The 19,267-nt window shown below is 42.2% G+C and overlaps 1 protein-coding gene across 2 annotated transcripts in view; it reads left to right on the top strand.

Annotated features, from left to right (window-relative positions):
• The window catches only part of RELL1 (RELT-like 1), a 35,714-nt gene extending 16,647 nt beyond the window's left edge, over positions 1-19,067 (top strand). The window contains exon 8 of one of the 2 annotated variants that reach the window (XM_014534380.1): positions 18,322-19,067. The gene's annotated coding sequence lies outside the window, so the exon portion shown is untranslated. Of the gene's footprint in view, positions 1-15,788; positions 17,777-18,321 lie in introns of those variants that run through there. The other variant, XM_014534379.1, reaches the window with a different exon arrangement.
• The last annotated feature ends 200 nt before the right edge of the window (positions 19,068-19,267 follow it).

The following is a 19,267-nucleotide window of genomic DNA, read 5'->3' as shown; positions in this document are numbered from 1 at the left end:
TGGGGTACTGGGAGCCTCTCCAAGGTGTGGGGGAGAATAGAAATGACTTGGCAGGGAAATGACAATGCTTTCCTGCAACTGGTCAGACTGGAGAGGACTGAATGTGATCACTTGTGTCCTTAGCTTCCTATAATGAGGCCCCAAACTTGGGTGCCTCCTGGAGCTTGGCCTACATGATAAAGAGGCAATGTGGAGTGGTGGGGATTGTGGCAAACCAGAAATCACATAAGCCATTTATCGGTTTCCATTGCCAGAAGTCACTTAATGTTGCTAGATATTACGCAAAAAAAAAAGTGGAAGTCTAGGCTTTTTAAATGTGAAATCACCGCAGGTTTTTAAACATTAGCAGCATATTAAATTTCTTTTAAAAAACCATGCAGGCCAAATGAAATGTAACCTTGTCATCATGTCTAGGTAAACCGTGGTTTGTAAAAGGCTAGAGCAAGCTTCTTCCATTAATTGAATTGGAACCCAGTTTTCTTCAATGTACCATCATTTAAAAACACTCCCAATAGGGATATTACTCTTTCCACCAAATATTTCAAAGCAATTTCAAAGCAAAAGTAAAAACTTCTTGTTTGGCAGTTTTAATTTTGGAAGATACATTATTGCTTTAAAAAAAAAGAAGCCCCTATTAATTTGATACTGGCTTAGCTTTTATCTTACTCCTTTCTTTCTGTTCTGGCTTGAATAGCATTCATCCTTTTCATGTTTCTTATTATATGTAAAAGGGACTCGAGAGTGATCGTGGTCCAGAGCTCTGATGAGAGCCTGGACATGAAGGCAAAGGGAGGGGAGGGCGGGCGTGGGCAGTGGGCTGCCGGGGTCTCTGAAGGCCCTGGGAAAGAGCAAGGTGGTACCTGAGCCCCGGATCAGGCGGCCAGGCTCAGATCCCAATTTGCCACTCACCAGCACCGGGACCTGGGCAAGGTGCTTGGGCTTTTAAAAAATAATTTATTTATTTATTGATTGATTGATTTTAGAGAGAGAGAAAGAGAGACATCGATTTATTGTTCCACTTGTTCATGTATTCACTGGTTGTCTCTTGTATGTGTCCTGAGCAGGTGTCCAACCCATAACCTTGGCATACTGGGGCGACGTTCTAACCTGCTGAGCTACCCTGCCAGGGTTTGGTTCTTTGGCTTTTCATGCCTCACTTTCTTCACTGGAAAATAGAAATAGTGTTACCTGCTCTGAGGGTGGCAGTGAGATTTCCGTGAAATAACTTGAGGCCCAGGGCCCGGCGCATGGAAATCTCAGTCAGTGCCGCTGATTAGTATTTGTTCCTGCACTTCTGGTCGGTGTTCCTGAGTTTCGGGAAGAAGTGGCTTTTGATAATCTCCCAGGTCCGAGGGCTTGGGCATGGCCTGGGAGTACTCTGGAAGAATGCACTCCTGAATTCTGTAGGCATAGGCTTTCTAGTGCGAGAAATTAAAAGTTTCTCTCTCACATCGATGTTTCTCTCTCTCCCTTCCCCTCTCTCTAAAATCAATAAAAACTATTTGGAAAAAAATTAGGGTGTGCCATATTGGGCAGTGCAGACAGAACATGTCCAGCATTGCAGACAGTTTTATTGGACAGACAGCAGACGGTAGATGGGACCTTAGGTGTTGGGATTGGAATCCTAAGTGACTGGTAAATTAGAGAAGCATTCTGGTTAGTCGTGGGGGCACGTCTGGCTGGGAAGAGAAGCATCTGGCCGGGAAGAGAAGCATCTGGCCGGGAAGAGAAGCATCTGGCCGGGAAGAGAAGCATCTGGCCATGCAAGTCTGGGTGAGGAAGGCCCAGCCGCTTAGCTGTAAAGTGAGCTTGGGTTTAGTGCGTCTGCAAATGACAGTGTGTGGAGAGACAGAGCAGACCATGCGGAAGAAGGCAGGCTCGCCTTCAGGCAGGGCGCGAGGCTCAGCCTGATTAGAGCCTTGTCAGGGTGCCTGGCCTGCTGCCTGGAGAGAGGACCTGGAGATTTAGGGAGATTAAAAGAATTAGGATTGCTCAGCTGGTTTTCTTAGTCCACATGTACCTGACTATAGGAATTGGATCTAATCATCTGACATCCTGGCCTCATTTAACTGGTTTAAATGTGATGTTCCCTGCAAAGCACATAACCATCCACAGGATTTTGTGAGAGAGCATTGAATCTGATCAGAAGACAGATGCTCACGTCCTCGCTTACCCACTAGGAAACTACTTGACTGCCTGTTCCCTGCTCCCTTGATGTGAATAGGATATTACATTTACTGACTAAGGCAAGTGCCAACAGAGTGTCTGGCATGCAGTTGGCTCTCAGTAGACCTTAGTCATATTGTGTTGCACCGTCCAAATCGGCTCAGGAATGATTCAAGAAGGGAATGCGTTTTCCTAACCCTCCACTGGTAATTCATTTTGAAATTAAAATTAACATTTTGTTATGGAAGTTTTCACACAAACTCAAAAGTAGAGAGAATACTATGAATGCTCATGATTCATGGAATAAGAGTTCCCAGCAAGCATCTGGGGAGTTTAGAGTCCAACCCAGGCAGCCTGGCCTGGAGGCCTATACTTCCCGGCTCAGCTGGGTTCGGGCAGCAGGTCCTGTGGGTGGGGTCTGCTGGGGCTGGGACCTGGTGAGTGACCGTGTCTGAGGACCCAGCAGGGAGTGGACTCTAAACAAGGAGCGCAGGGAACATTCACTGACCTTTAAAAACATGTATGTGTTCATTGAAAGTTTTCTTGCTGGATTTTATATTTCTCATCCCCAGAAAGAGTGTTTAGCATATTTAACAACTTCATTTTCCAAGAGGCAAGATCCTGAAACTTTTCCTCCTGGGCCCAAACCTCTGGCTCTGGACTGAATTGAAAGATGTGCTCTAAACTATGACTAATACAATAAGACAGGAGGATTACGTGTTTTTTGTGCAATTTAATACAGTGTTTAGAGATTTTCTTTTCCCTGAAAAATGTTTTTGTTTCAATTTGAATTTTTGGCCAAATCATTTTACTGTTGTGCCTGTTTTAGTGTAGAATTGATTCAAATATTCAAAATATGTCTATTCATTGGTTAGGTTTCTTTATTTTATTTTTTTTTTTAATTAGGTGGCTGGTACTAGAAACCAGACTTATTATTCTAAACAGAACGTTATCAAGACTGGGGCAGGATTTCTCTCTCTTTCCTTCTCTTCTTAAAAAACAAAATCAGTTGATTCTTTCCGCCCGGTCTCCTTGGCCTGTGCAGCAGAGATCGGACTTGCCCCTGCCTGGTTTATTTTGGCAATGCCGTTAGAGTGGTTTCTTTTTTCCACAGAAAATGTGTTTTGATTTCTTCTTAGAAGAATACGCTTTTGTTCTTCGAAGTTGCATAAATCGAATTGCTTTCAGGCTGCAGACGCCCCTGCCTGGTCTTCGTTATCACTGGTCTCCACTTCTTAATGGTGACACTGTCGTGCCCTGGCCGGGTGGCTCCATTGGTTGAGTGTTGTCCCGTGCCACCGAAGCATCGCAGGTTCGATTCCCCGTCAGGGCACATACCTAAGTTGCCTGTTCGATCCCCTGTAAGGGCAGGTACAGTAGGCAACCAATTGATGTTTCCCTCTCTCTCCCTCTTCCTTCCTTTCTTAAAATAATAAAAATAAAAACATGTCCTTGGGTGAGAATTTAAAAACAACAATATTTAGACATATAAGCATGTGCTGAAATTGACTTTATAGAAAAAATGACACTGTCATAAGCATTCTGTATTGCACATTTTTGAAGTTTATACTCTTTTTTCCCATTTTATGGTAGGATCTTACTGCAAACATTGATTTTGAAAGTTTAGATAGTATTTTTTTTAACAAAAAAGTTATAATAGTAGACATCTCTTTATTTTAAATCATATTGAAATTCTTATATTCTAATTTAAGTAAATTTTAGTGATTAAAAGCTGAGTTTTAAGCTTCTTAGGTTTAGACATTTTTGCTGAGATATTTTTGTTATTATTTTAAATCATTTTTTTATTTTTAATTACTGTTGACATACATTATTATATTAGTTTCAGGTACACCCCAGTGATCAGATATTATATAACTTAGTGATTCCCCCCAATAAATCCCGCACCATGCCTAGTTATTACATTATTGACTATATTCCTTATGCTGTACTTTACATCCCCATGATTATTTTGTAACAACCAATTTGCACTTCTTTTTTTTTTTTTTCTTCAATTTGCACTTCTTAATCCATGCTTAGATTTAACTTTAACTGCTACTAACTACCAATGATTTTAAACAAATTAACCTCTCCAAGCCTCAGGCTCTTCATTTTTAAAATGGGTTTGATGTTGGATTTAAATGTCATAATGTATGTGGAGAGTTCTTAAATCAGTCCTTAGCATTAGTATTTACTAAATATTCACTATTATCAATACTTTTCATCTCATTCTTGGTGCCTTAGTTATTAACTGCTTCCTCAAGCATCAGCTGTAGGTTCTGTGAATCCCCCCCTTTTTTTCTTATGAACATGAGAGCTCTGGACTCTTATGACATCTCAGAATAGAAATTCGGCAAGTTCGTTAGGATTTGGGCCACTGTCTTGCTTGTGTTAAGAGGGCCTTGGAAATAACCATCCCTCTCTTCCTGGAGGTGGAATGAGAATTAGTTACAAGGCAATGGAAAAGTTTGGTGACTTCTGTTCCTGTCATTATAAAGATCAGAGGGTGGTCCCGAGGACTGGGAAGCTCTGCACCTGGGCGGCTCTGCACCTGGGCGGCTCTGCACCTGGGCCGCTCTGCCCCTGGGCGGTCTGCACCTGGGCGGCTCTGCACCTGGGCAGTCTGCACCTGGGCGGGCTGCACCTGGGCCGCTCTGCACCTGGGTGGCTCTGCACCTGGACCGCTCTGCTGCACCTGGGCAGTCTGCACCTGGGCCGCTCTGCACCTGGGCTGCTCTGCACCTGGGCGGCTCTGCACCTGGGCGGGCTGCACCTGGGCCGCTCTGCATCTGGGCGGTCTGCACCTGGGTGGCTCTGCACCTGGGCTGCTCTGCACCTGGGCCGCTCTGCTGCAGCTCCCTGAGCATGGTGGCCAATCACAAGGTCAGCTCTCTTGACCTTTGGTGCCTTCACTTGCTCCTCTAATTGTAAGTGTAATTAAATGAGCATGTTAAAAACTTTGTAAGTGTGGATGTTTTACTTGGCAAATGTTGATGTATTATACATTTGTATTCTAGATAGATTTTATTTTAGAAAATGACATTTCTTGTACAAAGCTGCCTTTGTAAGTGTAATTAAATGAGCATGTTAAAAACTTTGTAAGTGTGGATGTTTTACTTGGCAAATGTTGATGTATTATACATTTGTATTCTAGATAGATTTTATTTTAGAAAATGACATTTCTTGTACAAAGCTGCCTTTGTAAGTGTAATTAAATGAGCATGTTAAAAACTTTGTAAGTGTGGATGTTTTACTTGGCAAATGTTGATGTATTATACATTTGTATTCTAGATAGATTTTATTTTAGAAAATGACATTTCTTGTACAAAGCTGCCTTTGTAAGTGTAATTAAATGAGCATGTTAAAAACTTTGTAAGTGTGGATGTTTTACTTGGCAAATGTTGATGTATTATACATTTGTATTCTAGATAGATTTTATTTTAGAAAATGACATTTCTTGTACAAAGCTGCCTTTGTAAGTGTAATTAAATGAGCATGTTAAAAACTTTGTAAGTGTGGATGTTTTACTTGGCAAATGTTGATGTATTATACATTTGTATTCTAGATAGATTTTATTTTAGAAAATGACATTTCTTGTACAAAGCTGCCTTTGTAAGTGTAATTAAATGAGCATGTTAAAAACTTTGTAAGTGTGGATGTTTTACTTGGCAAATGTTGATGTATTATACATTTGTATTCTAGATAGATTTTATTTTAGAAAATGACATTTCTTGTACAAAGCTGCCTTTGTAAGTGTAATTAAATGAGCATGTTAAAAACTTTGTAAGTGTGGATGTTTTACTTGGCAAATGTTGATGTATTATACATTTGTATTCTAGATAGATTTTATTTTAGAAAATGACATTTCTTGTACAAAGCTGCCTTTGTAAGTGTAATTAAATGAGCATGTTAAAAACTTTGTAAGTGTGGATGTTTTACTTGGCAAATGTTGATGTATTATACATTTGTATTCTAGATAGATTTTATTTTAGAAAATGACATTTCTTGTACAAAGCTGCCTTTGTAAGTGTAATTAAATGAGCATGTTAAAAACTTTGTAAGTGTGGATGTTTTACTTGGCAAATGTTGATGTATTATACATTTGTATTCTAGATAGATTTTATTTTAGAAAATGACATTTCTTGTACAAAGCTGCCTTTGTAAGTGTAATTAAATGAGCATGTTAAAAACTTTGTAAGTGTGGATGTTTTACTTGGCAAATGTTGATGTATTATACATTTGTATTCTAGATAGATTTTATTTTAGAAAATGACATTTCTTGTACAAAGCTGCCTTTGTAAGTGTAATTAAATGAGCATGTTAAAAACTTTGTAAGTGTGGATGTTTTACTTGGCAAATGTTGATGTATTATACATTTGTATTCTAGATAGATTTTATTTTAGAAAATGACATTTCTTGTACAAAGCTGCCTTTGTAAGTGTAATTAAATGAGCATGTTAAAAACTTTGTAAGTGTGGATGTTTTACTTGGCAAATGTTGATGTATTATACATTTGTATTCTAGATAGATTTTATTTTAGAAAATGACATTTCTTGTACAAAGCTGCCTTTGTAAGTGTAATTAAATGAGCATGTTAAAAACTTTGTAAGTGTGGATGTTTTACTTGGCAAATGTTGATGTATTATACATTTGTATTCTAGATAGATTTTATTTTAGAAAATGACATTTCTTGTACAAAGCTGCCTTTGTAAGTGTAATTAAATGAGCATGTTAAAAACTTTGTAAGTGTGGATGTTTTACTTGGCAAATGTTGATGTATTATACATTTGTATTCTAGATAGATTTTATTTTAGAAAATGACATTTCTTGTACAAAGCTGCCTTTGTAAGTGTAATTAAATGAGCATGTTAAAAACTTTGTAAGTGTGGATGTTTTACTTGGCAAATGTTGATGTATTATACATTTGTATTCTAGATAGATTTTATTTTAGAAAATGACATTTCTTGTACAAAGCTGCCTTTGTAAGTGTAATTAAATGAGCATGTTAAAAACTTTGTAAGTGTGGATGTTTTACTTGGCAAATGTTGATGTATTATACATTTGTATTCTAGATAGATTTTATTTTAGAAAATGACATTTCTTGTACAAAGCTGCCTTTGTAAGTGTAATTAAATGAGCATGTTAAAAACTTTGTAAGTGTGGATGTTTTACTTGGCAAATGTTGATGTATTATACATTTGTATTCTAGATAGATTTTATTTTAGAAAATGACATTTCTTGTACAAAGCTGCCTTTGTAAGTGTAATTAAATGAGCATGTTAAAAACTTTGTAAGTGTGGATGTTTTACTTGGCAAATGTTGATGTATTATACATTTGTATTCTAGATAGATTTTATTTTAGAAAATGACATTTCTTGTACAAAGCTGCCTTTGTAAGTGTAATTAAATGAGCATGTTAAAAACTTTGTAAGTGTGGATGTTTTACTTGGCAAATGTTGATGTATTATACATTTGTATTCTAGATAGATTTTATTTTAGAAAATGACATTTCTTGTACAAAGCTGCCTTTGTAAGTGTAATTAAATGAGCATGTTAAAAACTTTGTAAGTGTGGATGTTTTACTTGGCAAATGTTGATGTATTATACATTTGTATTCTAGATAGATTTTATTTTAGAAAATGACATTTCTTGTACAAAGCTGCCTTTGTAAGTGTAATTAAATGAGCATGTTAAAAACTTTGTAAGTGTGGATGTTTTACTTGGCAAATGTTGATGTATTATACATTTGTATTCTAGATAGATTTTATTTTAGAAAATGACATTTCTTGTACAAAGCTGCCTTTGTAAGTGTAATTAAATGAGCATGTTAAAAACTTTGTAAGTGTGGATGTTTTACTTGGCAAATGTTGATGTATTATACATTTGTATTCTAGATAGATTTTATTTTAGAAAATGACATTTCTTGTACAAAGCTGCCTTTGTAAGTGTAATTAAATGAGCATGTTAAAAACTTTGTAAGTGTGGATGTTTTACTTGGCAAATGTTGATGTATTATACATTTGTATTCTAGATAGATTTTATTTTAGAAAATGACATTTCTTGTACAAAGCTGCCTTTGTAAGTGTAATTAAATGAGCATGTTAAAAACTTTGTAAGTGTGGATGTTTTACTTGGCAAATGTTGATGTATTATACATTTGTATTCTAGATAGATTTTATTTTAGAAAATGACATTTGTCGTACAAAGCTGCCTTTGTAAGTGTAATTAAATGAGCATGTTAAAAACTTTGTAAGTGTGGATGTTTTACTTGGCAAATGTTGATGTATTATACATTTGTATTCTAGATAGATTTTATTTTAGAAAATGACATTTCTTGTACAAAGCTGCCTTTGTAAGTGTAATTAAATGAGCATGTTAAAAACTTTGTAAGTGTGAAGAGATCAACCGAAGGACTTGTATGCATGCATATAAGCATAACCAATGGACATAAGACACTGGGGGGTAGGGGAGGCCAGGGGATTGTCAAGGGCAGGGAAAAAAAGGACACATATGTAATACCCTTTGCAATACTTTAAGCAATAAAAAAATTAAAAAAGAAAAAAACAAACAAACAAAAAAACAAAGTCATGCTGATCATTAATTCCAGAGCCTGGACTGGGCCTCCCTGGTGGTTTAGTCCCTTCACTGCCTCCAAAGTGTTGGATGTTGAACATGCACACAATAATTGAAAGTCTTAAAAAATGTAAGCCTTCACCCATTCTCCACCCCTTTCCCCCTGCACACATATCACTCCCAGGCCCCTTTCCAAGAGGGGCTTGCAGATGTTGGCGTCTTTGGTATCCTTCCAGGGTTACTCTGAGCACGTACACATGCTTGTACAGCATGTGTGTGTGGATGCACTTCCCCTTTTGGTTGGAACTGATGACTGTTGGATTTGTACTCCTCCCCCAGTGCTTGAGTTATGAAGAGTGAATGCTGGATGCATTTGAAAAGTTCTGTGCCCTGTTTGTTCCTTGTTGTTGGAAATAGCTCCAAAACACTTAATGCAGTTTTGGGTGGACCTAAAAACATACTTTGCTGTCATTGCTATGATATTCTAAGTTATTCTTCCACAGCCTTGTTCTGTGCACAGAAGAGACTAAAACATATTTGTCAGCATTCCCAGAACTGAGACAACATGGGAACCAGAGCCTTTTGTTTTGTTTTGAATTGCCACCAGAGCCAGCCATCTTCTCTCCACACACACCTCCCACAGGGGCTGCTGCGGGCCCTCCCTGTTGCTGACCAGAGATTGACCCCCTGGCCCCTCAGGGAGCTTTTCTCTTCTCCCTCAGGGGCCCTGTCATTTGACCACAACTTAAGAAAGAGGGGCCATGGCCTCTGCCCTTTTCACCATAGGGACTGCAGAGCTGGGCACTCGCGGAGACTTTGCGGGACCCAGAGGCGGACCTGAGGGGCTCCAGGGAGGCAGAGAATGAAATGCTCTCGGGGACAGTTTTGCCCAGGACGAGAAAGAAGAGGGAATTAATAGCTACAAACAGGGTCTTTATTGTTATTAATTTGTAACTTGAGGCTTTGATCTTTACTCACATTAAGTAGTTTAACTAAAGAGCAGTACCTGCGTTCTCCAGGAGGACCCAGAGGCGGACCTGAGGGGCTCCAGGGAGGCAGAGAATGAAATGCTCTCGGGGACAGTTTTGCCCAGGACGAGAAAGAAGAGGGAATTAATAGCTACAAACAGGGTCTTTATTGTTATTAATTTGTAACTTGAGGCTTTGATCTTTACTCACATTAAGTAGTTTAACTAAAGAGCAGTACCCGCTTTCTCCAGGAGAGCATGCGGCCCGTGGGCCTCGAGTTTGACATGCTTGCTGTAGTGCCTCCATGGGACAGGCTCTCTGTGCCCCAGTCACGTTTCAGCTGTGTAATTCCGGACAATAACTCAGCCTCTTGTGCCTCAGCTTCTCCATCTGGAAAGTGGGATGATGATGATATCGCCCACCTCTTAGGGATGCTGTGCTTGGCACTCAGTGCTAAGTAGGCAAATGCTAGATGTTACTACTGTATTATATCAATCCCTACTATACACTTAGCAAATAACCGTATAAAAATTAATTTTAAAAATATTTCTTAATTTTTCTGTGACTCAGAGAGGCCAGTTGGACATAACCTATGAGGTGTAGGCTCTTCATTTGATGCTCAATTAGAGGCTCTGATGGCCGGTCAGCGGAACTCAAGCTCACAAGCTAATGTCTAACTTGTTTGCGTTCCTCGTTAGCAAGGCCTGGTACTATTCAGAATAATAAGCTTTTCTACCTGTATCTATGGAGAGAGAGACATTGCCTCCCGCATACGCCCCAACTGGGGCCTGGGATTGAGCCTGCAACCCAGGTATGTGCCCTTGACCAGGAATGAAGGGCATTGAATCATAGTTGTGTTGAGACTAATACTGCAGAACTGCATTTAAATATTTCCTAGGCGAATCCTTGTTTTCCCAGATACAGCACCATTTTTCATGTCAATCACATTTTACTTGGAACAAAGTGCTCTGACTCTCACTGTCGCAGGGCTGGTAAGTCACAGTGTTCACTTACTGTCACTTGGGCAACCCATTTTTGCTAAATCTGAACACATTTAAGTTGCTGTGAGGACCTGACTCAGTAAAGAGCAACCTTTAGGCTCCCTAGTGAGATCCAAATCTAACGTCGGAAACTCCAAGCTATCGGAGTGCAGCATCTCACCGGCATTACTCAGTGAAGAAGGCAATATAATTTGCAGGGATATACATTTTATCGCTATGCTGTTTCCTTTTTTTTTTCTTAATCCTCGCCCAAAGATGTATTTTTATTGATTTTAGAGAGGAAGGGAGAGGGAGAGGGAAACATTGACCCATTGACTCCCATATGCACCCCAACCGGGGATAGAACCCGCAGCCTGGGTATGTGCCCTGACTGGGAATGGAACCTGCGACCTTTCAGTGCATGGGACGATACTCCAACACACTGAGCCATGCGGCCGGGCATCCGTATACTACTTTAAAAAGCTATCTCCATTTAAAATGGAAAGAAATACCTACAAACATTTTATTTTTCCTGGATTGACCCACATATATAAAAAGGTGCTAACTATTGATATTTTAAAAAACTCAAGTTTTAATTATTAAACTCCTTACTGAAGTAGGAGCTGTGATGTGGCAGTCTGTGATGTGATTTATAATAAGAATATGTATTTGGTCTTCATACCCAGTCCTGGCACAGAGCTAAGGAAAACCTTGATATTTTTAAGTGGTGAAGGCCAAAGAAGTCTTGTTGTGTTACTGAGGTCACTTCGTAAAGCCCCTAGGTAACCATGTGACTGGAGGGTTGGAATTTTCCTGTGTGTCCCCCCTCCACTCCCAGTCTCTCTCTCTCTCTCTCTCTCTCTCTCTCTCTCTCTCACACACACACACACACACGTTGGAATTAAGTGCAGAATCCTTACAATACACAGAAGATGCAATGTTCATTAACCATGAAAAATGCCCTACCTTACTAATAAATAAACATAAACCGAAATGAGATCACCTTTTGCTTTTCTGTTGGGGAAGAGGAACGTTAACACTAGCATTGTGATATAACCGATTCTGCAACCTGCAGAATCTGCAGTTTTTAATGTTTGAGCCAGTTCTAAAGTATGTGCTACTCATCATTCTGAGAGCGCCGACTTAAAGAGACTGCACGGATTAACACGTTAAGCCCCACGTCAGTCACTGGTGACTGACACTATACTTTTCGTCCGGAAGACAAAACAGGCTGGGCACTTAACATGTTAACCTAGGTTAGCATGGATCTATTGTATTTTCGAAATAAACATGGAGCCTGGCCGGTGTGGTTCAGTGGTTGAGCATCAACCTATGAACCAGGAGGTCAAGGTTCGATTCCCGGTCAGGGCACATCTGGGTTGTGGGCTCGATTCCCAGTGTGGGAATATGTAGGAGGCAGCCAATCAATGATTCTCTCTCATCATTGATGTTTCTATCTTTTTTCCCCTTTCCCTTCCTCTCTGAAATCAATAAAAATATATTTAAAAAAATAAATAAGTAAACATGGAGCCTTTACTAAACTACAGAGGTATGAATATAAATTTATAAAATTTACCGCAAAGTTTAGAGCAGAGCAAGATTGAAAGGACTGTAGACACCCACTGTGCCTTCTGGTATCTCCTATTGCTCTCCATCTGGCAAAGTGATGGTCCGTGCAGGCAGCACTGCGGGGAGAGCCTGCTGTCCCATGGTCAGTGCTTTCCACGAGAAACGGCCAGCACGTAACCACAGTGCTGACCAGAGCCTGGCACTGAGGAGTTCGATCTTGCAGGTGACAGGTTACTGGTGAGAGATCACATCCTGTAGCTATAGGACTTGAGCGTGAATATTACTGCTGCAATTTTAGCTGTTTCTATAAATAACTTTCCCCATTTATGTTATTTAAAAGTGTTCTAGCAAATCCTCCAGCCAGCTAAGGGGTTCTGTAGGCTTGTATCTCTTCACTGCCGTACAGCTGCACTTTTGAACGGGGTGCCTGGTAGGTGCAGGTTTCTAGCATCATTTACCTGTTGCTGTGGAGCCACGATGATGCCCCAGGGCGGGCCCTGCTGGCGGTTCCAGGTCCTGGGTTTCCTTCCTGTTGCCCCACAGGTGGGGGCGGAGAGGGGAGGGCACCAGCAGATCTCGGAGACGCCTTGGGAGTCCGTGGTGCCTGGTGTGGCCGCCTGGTGTGGGGTGACTGTAACGTTAGTGTGTGTGGCCTCGGGCAGGCTGTGAGCCCGTGAGCCTCGGTTTCCTCCTAGGAGAATGGCAGTGACATTGACTCCTGCAGTCATTGGACAGATTGTCACTGAGTCCCCGGGGCTTCCCCGGGAGCTTAGCAGGGCCCTGCCCAGCACAGGGAGCAGCTGCGAATGCCAGCTCCTGTGGCTACGGACCCGGTGGTCCTTTCCTTCCTTCACACCTGCCCTTCGAGGGCTTAGTACTTACGTTTCTAGAGTCTTCAAACACGTTTGTCATTTTTAAAGGGACCAGATCCTTTTTTCTAGAGAATCCTTTTTCACAAGGGAAATATAGTCTTAATCAAAAAGGCACAGAAATTCCCTCTCCCTTATCTGAAGTTTTACTTTTAAAGTGAGAGTCTGTCTCCTTAGCGTGATGAAATCTCGTGCCGTCCTGCTCTGTTCTGCCCGGGACGTGAATCATCCCTCTGCCCAGCGTATTCCGCACCCTGCCCGTTAGTCACTCGGCAGTCAACTCTGTTACCAGAGGGACTGTCACGGTATCGCAGAGCTTGTGTTCAGGTAAACCTTACTCCTCTTCCTGTGCCTGATTTCCAGATTAAACTTTCTCATAGGGATGTGCATAGGGGAAAAACATAGTAGATGTATATAGGGTTCAGTACTATCTGTGGTTTCAGGCACCCACTGAGGGTCCTGGAACGTATTGCTCTGTGGATAAGGGGCGACTACTATATATGTGACTTTGGTGGAATCATGGCTTTATCTTCATAATTAGACTTGTGTAGCAAGCAATCAACTTTAAAGAAAAAAGTGACCTCTTTATTCTTTCCAGATTAGTCTTTAAATTTTTTTAAAGAAAGAAAATATATAATTGATTTCAGAGAGAGAAAGGGAGAGAAAGATAGAAACATCAATAATGAGAGAGAATCATCATGTGGCTGCCTCCTGCACGCCCCCTACTGGGGATCGAGCCTGCAGCCCGGGCTGTGCCCTGATTGGAATCAACCCTGGCCTGGTTCATAAGTTGACGCTCAACCACTGAGACACACCTGATGGGCAGATCACTCTTTGAGGGTCTACATTTCTGCCCATCAGCCTTCACGGGGGAAATGGTCACACTTGGGTTTATGCATTGTCTTTTCAATATAAGGAAGTTGTGCTTAATTGCTTCCAGCTTGAGCATTCACTCATATGAGACTGTAATCACCAAAAGAAAGAGGGGTCCGGCTTGTTAAAATGGCGGAGTCCCCTGATGGGAAATGTGCACAATGGTGGTGGAGCGATTGTCCTCCCTCCTGTCCACGGCTGTTGGCTTCCCCGCGTTTACATCAGCCTAGTCATGGTTCTGACTGCTCTGAGACCCTGTGGAAGGCACCTTTGAACAGGAATGTGCTGTGGTAAAGAAATGCCACTTTAAAGCCTGTGTTTGTTTATTAATATGGATATATTCACAACTGTAGCGTGAGACAAGAAGGAATTTAACACTGTGGACATGCATGTGACACAGCCCCAGCGTAAGGCCACAGTTGGAACTTTATAAGCCACAGCACACGGTGTCTTCTTTCCCCTGGGGTGTCATCCTGGTCAGACAGGGATTTAGCTGGAAATTGAGAGCTGCTGTGCTGGTCACGTGCTGCCTGATAATCCGTGTGTGTTTGCAGAAAGAGAGAGAGAGAGAGAGAGAGAGAGAGCGCTCAGGATCGCGCTCAGGACGGCGAGTCAGTGCTGAGCAGCTTGTAATAGAGCTTTTAAAAAGGTTATCTGCCCTCTCCCTCGTTTTTATTTGCTTAGTTCCTTGTATAAGGATGTTGAGCAGCAATTCGTATTTTTCCCTTCTCCTCTCAAAGACACTGTGTACAGTGCAATTTTAACCCGTCCCAGAGGCAGTGTGATGGTGGCCATGATCCAGAGAACTCGCCCTGGGGCATGTGCTGACTGCTTGGCTCTGTGTTAAGCATATACTTATATCACCTATGTCAGACCCCATTGCCCCACGAGGGGGTGCTGCAGGTCCACAGCTAGTCATGGGGTGTGGCTTCACGTAGACCCATGTTCCTAGCCCAGCCCGGTCTTGCTCACCCACCCCCTTAAAGTTGGTCAAATCTGTGCAAAGAACTAGAAATGGGAAGTTGTCCTACTTGGGAATGAAAACTCTTACTGTGATGAAACATTATATTCTAGGCCTGACATCCCTCACCCTTGACCTTGTTTTCCTTGATGCAAAAAAGTCTAGGTCTAAGGGAGCAGATGATAAAAGGAGACATAAAAATAGTTGACTACCAATGGTCTAATTTGAAGTTTTACTGGGAAAATTCTCTCTTCTTTTTCTTTTAGGACCATTTTTTCTATTTTCTATTTTAGAAGAACTTAATACACTACAGAGCCCTCGAGGTTCAGGGCAGACCTAGGGTTGAACGGTTCATCATTGTGTTCTTTCTTGCCAGCAATCCCAGCCAAGCGGCCTGTGTACTCAAGAGGGACTCAGAGTTAACTCCGTGGTGAGGCCTGGGAAAGACACCTCGCCTGAAATCCGAGGCTCCCTGTGCTGAGCACGATCACGTGGCAGGTGTGGCTGAGGAGTTACAGGGCCGGGTCCCAGGAAGTGGCACCCGGCTCAGGGAGAAGGCTCACCTTAGACCAGACCGATACCCTTCGTCCACTGTGGCTCTCAAGTTCCACTCTTTCTTCATTTAGAAAACCTTGCAGTGAGGTCCTTTTGAACCGGTGGTGCTTACCTTTCTTTAGACGGAATTCTAGAAGAAGTGCGCCGTCGGGAGGAATGCGGTGGGAAGGGGCGAGTGGGTTACAGTTTCCCTGTGTGTTGAAATCTTCAGGCAGGTTAGTCTGTGATATTACGCTTACCTTCTACAAAGCTTTACCTTTCTTGATTTTTCTTTTAGGAATGACTCTATTTGAAGAGTTCTAAGAGACTGAAAGCTTACGCGATACGAAGTTGTGCCCAAGGAATGTTTTTAATCTTTTGTACGATTTCTATCGTGGAATCGGCAGGCATATGGAAGAAAGCCAAAAAGGGAATATTGTTGTTCTGCTGAAGACAGAATTCAGTTGGCGTTGAAACAAGTTGTGATTTCAAAAAGTCTCATGAGAAAATTATCACATTTCCAGGGAAGAAAAGAGCTCATTTTTTATCTCCCCAACTGCCTTCTGCTACCACCCCATGGTGTATACACCACAGTTTTTTCCAGTATGATCACTCTGTACAGTGGAAGTATTCGTGTACAGTCTGAGCTGATGCTCTGTGTGTGTGCGCGCGCACTCATTGTGTGTGTGTGCATGTGCACACGTGTACTTCTGTTCCCCCAACCCTTACTTCTATGTTACTACTGGTTGTAAGAAGATTCTCTTACAGTTTAACGGCTGCAGAAGATAAAGACGGCTCTGGTAGTGAAAGGTCCCTGAAGATAACCTAGTTGGTCCTGAGAAATGGATCCCCAAGAGGCCCTGGAGTCAGACGCTGGATACTGGGACTGAGAATTCAGTGCTGACTCCCGCTACATCATGCCGCTCTTAGGTCACTTATAAAATATTGGGAAGTTTTGTGTTTGTTTTTATTTTAACGTGAGCTAAACAAGTCTTACTTAGTTTATTCAATAAAGGGGAAAGTGGTTTAAAGTCACAAAAACAAAAAAATTCTTGTTTTGACAGCCCAAGTCCAAATAAAAGGAAAAATCTCCGCTTCTCATGCCAGACGGGCCGCTTTCCCCTGGCCGTTTTCTTTAGTGCATTGCTGGTTCCATCTCATAACTAATGCTCGTTATTTCAAAGAGTCGTGGTGGTTTTTCCCCTTTGGGCTTGGAAACCCTGCTTTTTTCTTTGCCTTAGGGTTTATGAAACACCTGGAAGAACTCAGAGGCCAAGAGAGTAAATTTACGGTAGGTCTGGGCCAAAGCCTGGGAGGGTCCACTTCCAGGGAGAGCTCCCAGGGCCGCTGGGTGCTTGCTCCGTTTCAGAGGGAGAAAGCACATTTCTCACTTGACTCCCAGGAGGTGATTTCCATTAAAATGTATTTAAAGTATTTACTGTAAATATACTCATTCCATTCTGTTTCTGGCATCAGACTAAACCTTCTAACCTTTTAAATGAATGGTAGGTTCAATTTCATGTGAATTTTTACTGATAACTGATTAAAAGGCGTACGTGTATACATATATCAACACAGTGGACTGGAGGAAGTCAGTGTGGAGGAAATTTCACTGAGGTCCAAAAAGTAGCAATATAGGAATTTGGGGATGTGAATTAGTGTAAATATGTGCGATCTAGACCAATAGTTTTAGCTTTTTTTTTTTTTTAATAAAGCATCATTTTTTTGTTTAAAGAATACACTCTCAGAATGGTGAGGGATAATATGTAAGATATTCTTCAGCTTTAATTATTTTTTAACTTTATTCAGGTCACAGCACTTTTTGTAAGCAATACAACAGGCAGGAGAATACTCAAAATATTTAAGATGATTGTATTTATACCAACAGTACATTTTAAAGATTTTCTAATACTTGAGCAGTTTTTATCTGTCTGCAAAATATGCCAAAAGTTAAGCATTCAATATTTTCAACGCATAAGCTTTTTACTGGTTTCTATGATCTAACAAGAGCTCGTGAGTGTTCCCAAAGCGAGTGATGTTTACAGGCCTGTGCTCTCCTCCTCCCGTGAGGGACGGGGGTCCGCACAGACTGACCGTGCACAACACTAACGATGATGGACTGACTGCTGGTGTAAATGAGTGGGTTGGCTGCCACCTCGATGTAAAAATTTGTAAAGGAAAATTTTCACCCTTTTGAGTGTCAAGTGTATTTTTAACTGTCTGGTTTGTACTTCTATGACTTTTGTACTACCAAAGCAGAGTTAAAAATAAAAATGTTAAATACAGTGTGCTGCTTTTGAGTGATCCGATTCTTGGCGCCTTAAGTACAATGTGGGCCTGTACTTTATGGAGCTTAATATGACAGTGCCTAATTTCTTGCGTCTCATCTGGCTGGCCTTCCTCATTGGATTTACCCGCCATGGTAACACCATTCCTCACCCCCACCATAATGATTTTCTAAATTTGGAGATAGCCCTGGCCGGTGAGCAGAGGTTAAAGCATTGGCCTGCTCACTGAAGGGCCGTGGGTTCAATTCCCGGTCAAGTGCACGTACCTGGGATGCAGGTTCGATCCCGGGCCCCAGATAGAGCATGTGCTAGAGGCAACCAATCGATGTGTCTGTCTCACATCAATGTTCCTCTCTCCCTCTCCCTTCCTCCTTTCCACTCTCTCTCAGAAGGAATGGAAAAAATATCCTCAGGTGAGGATGAATCAAAAGGGGCCACTTGGGGGGACGAGTTTCACTCTTAATCAGCCTTTTGACATCTCCAGCACAGGTGTAATGCAGAAGGTGGGGGATGGTCACTGTTCTGCTCTTCTTTCTTCCTCAGCTTGTCAGGGAGCAGTGAGCAGTGGTCCCACGTGGAGACAGAACGCCAGCCCTGCAATGCCCGCCTGAACCATGAGTTTGGCTCGCCCAACACGCACAGAGCCTGGGTGAATTTCCCAGGGCGACTGTCCACGGCCGGGGATGCTCCTGCCCTTCCTTCTCAAGTCCATGGTGATATGTAGGCTCCCTCCACCCTAATACAGCCCTTACGTGGAGGAACCCTGCCTTCCCTCCCACTGAGGGCAGGGATGTCGGGCCAGGAAGTGGGGTCCCGCGATCCAGCTCTGGTTGCCAGGGCTCAGCTGTGGTCAAAGGGGTCTGTGTTTTGCACCCGAGGTCATTGCCAGGTCCTGGGTCCTCTTCACCCTTTTGTCTGTGGGGCAGGTTGGTTCTACCCAGGGCTTCCTTTTTTCATTCCTCATCTTCCCGGGACTGTTCTTCAGGACTGTTCTCAGACCCCCCTGGGTGTTCCCTCATTGTAGCTCCAAGCAGTTGTAAGGACACCTGGGACTCCTTTGTGTCCCGCACTCTGTGGCGGCCCCGCTGGGGTCGCTGTCCACTCCCAATTCAGATGGTGTCAGGCGGGAGGTCGTCGGCCTTGCAGAGCTGGCGCGCCCTCTGCTGGCCAAATGCAAGAACTGCATGGCTTCGTGGCCATTTGTTGTGCTGTGTCTTCAACTGGAGCTCAGAAAGTACTCACGGTTATTTGCTGAGTAAATAAATAAAAGTCTACCTTTAAAAATGAAAGACTATCCTTAACTACTTTATGGAAGTAAAAATTCAAGTTTGAGGTTTCCCTGCCCCACTTTCTGACCCTGGCAGTCTCAGTCTTTCTCATCAGAAATCCCCGTTTCTTCCCTGGGAGCGGCGTCCCTGCAGGCGTGAGCTGGGACCCGGTGGAAATGATTGAGCCGCGTGTTGGAGGAAGCCCACGCCCTGAAGCCTGT

Source organism: Myotis brandtii, unplaced genomic scaffold (assembly GCF_000412655.1).
Source record: "Myotis brandtii unplaced genomic scaffold, ASM41265v1 scaffold1299, whole genome shotgun sequence".
Taxonomy (NCBI): Eukaryota; Metazoa; Chordata; class Mammalia; order Chiroptera; family Vespertilionidae; genus Myotis; species Myotis brandtii.
The sequence above is the reverse complement of the archived record's forward strand: the minus strand, read 5'-3'. Positions and strand labels throughout refer to the sequence as shown.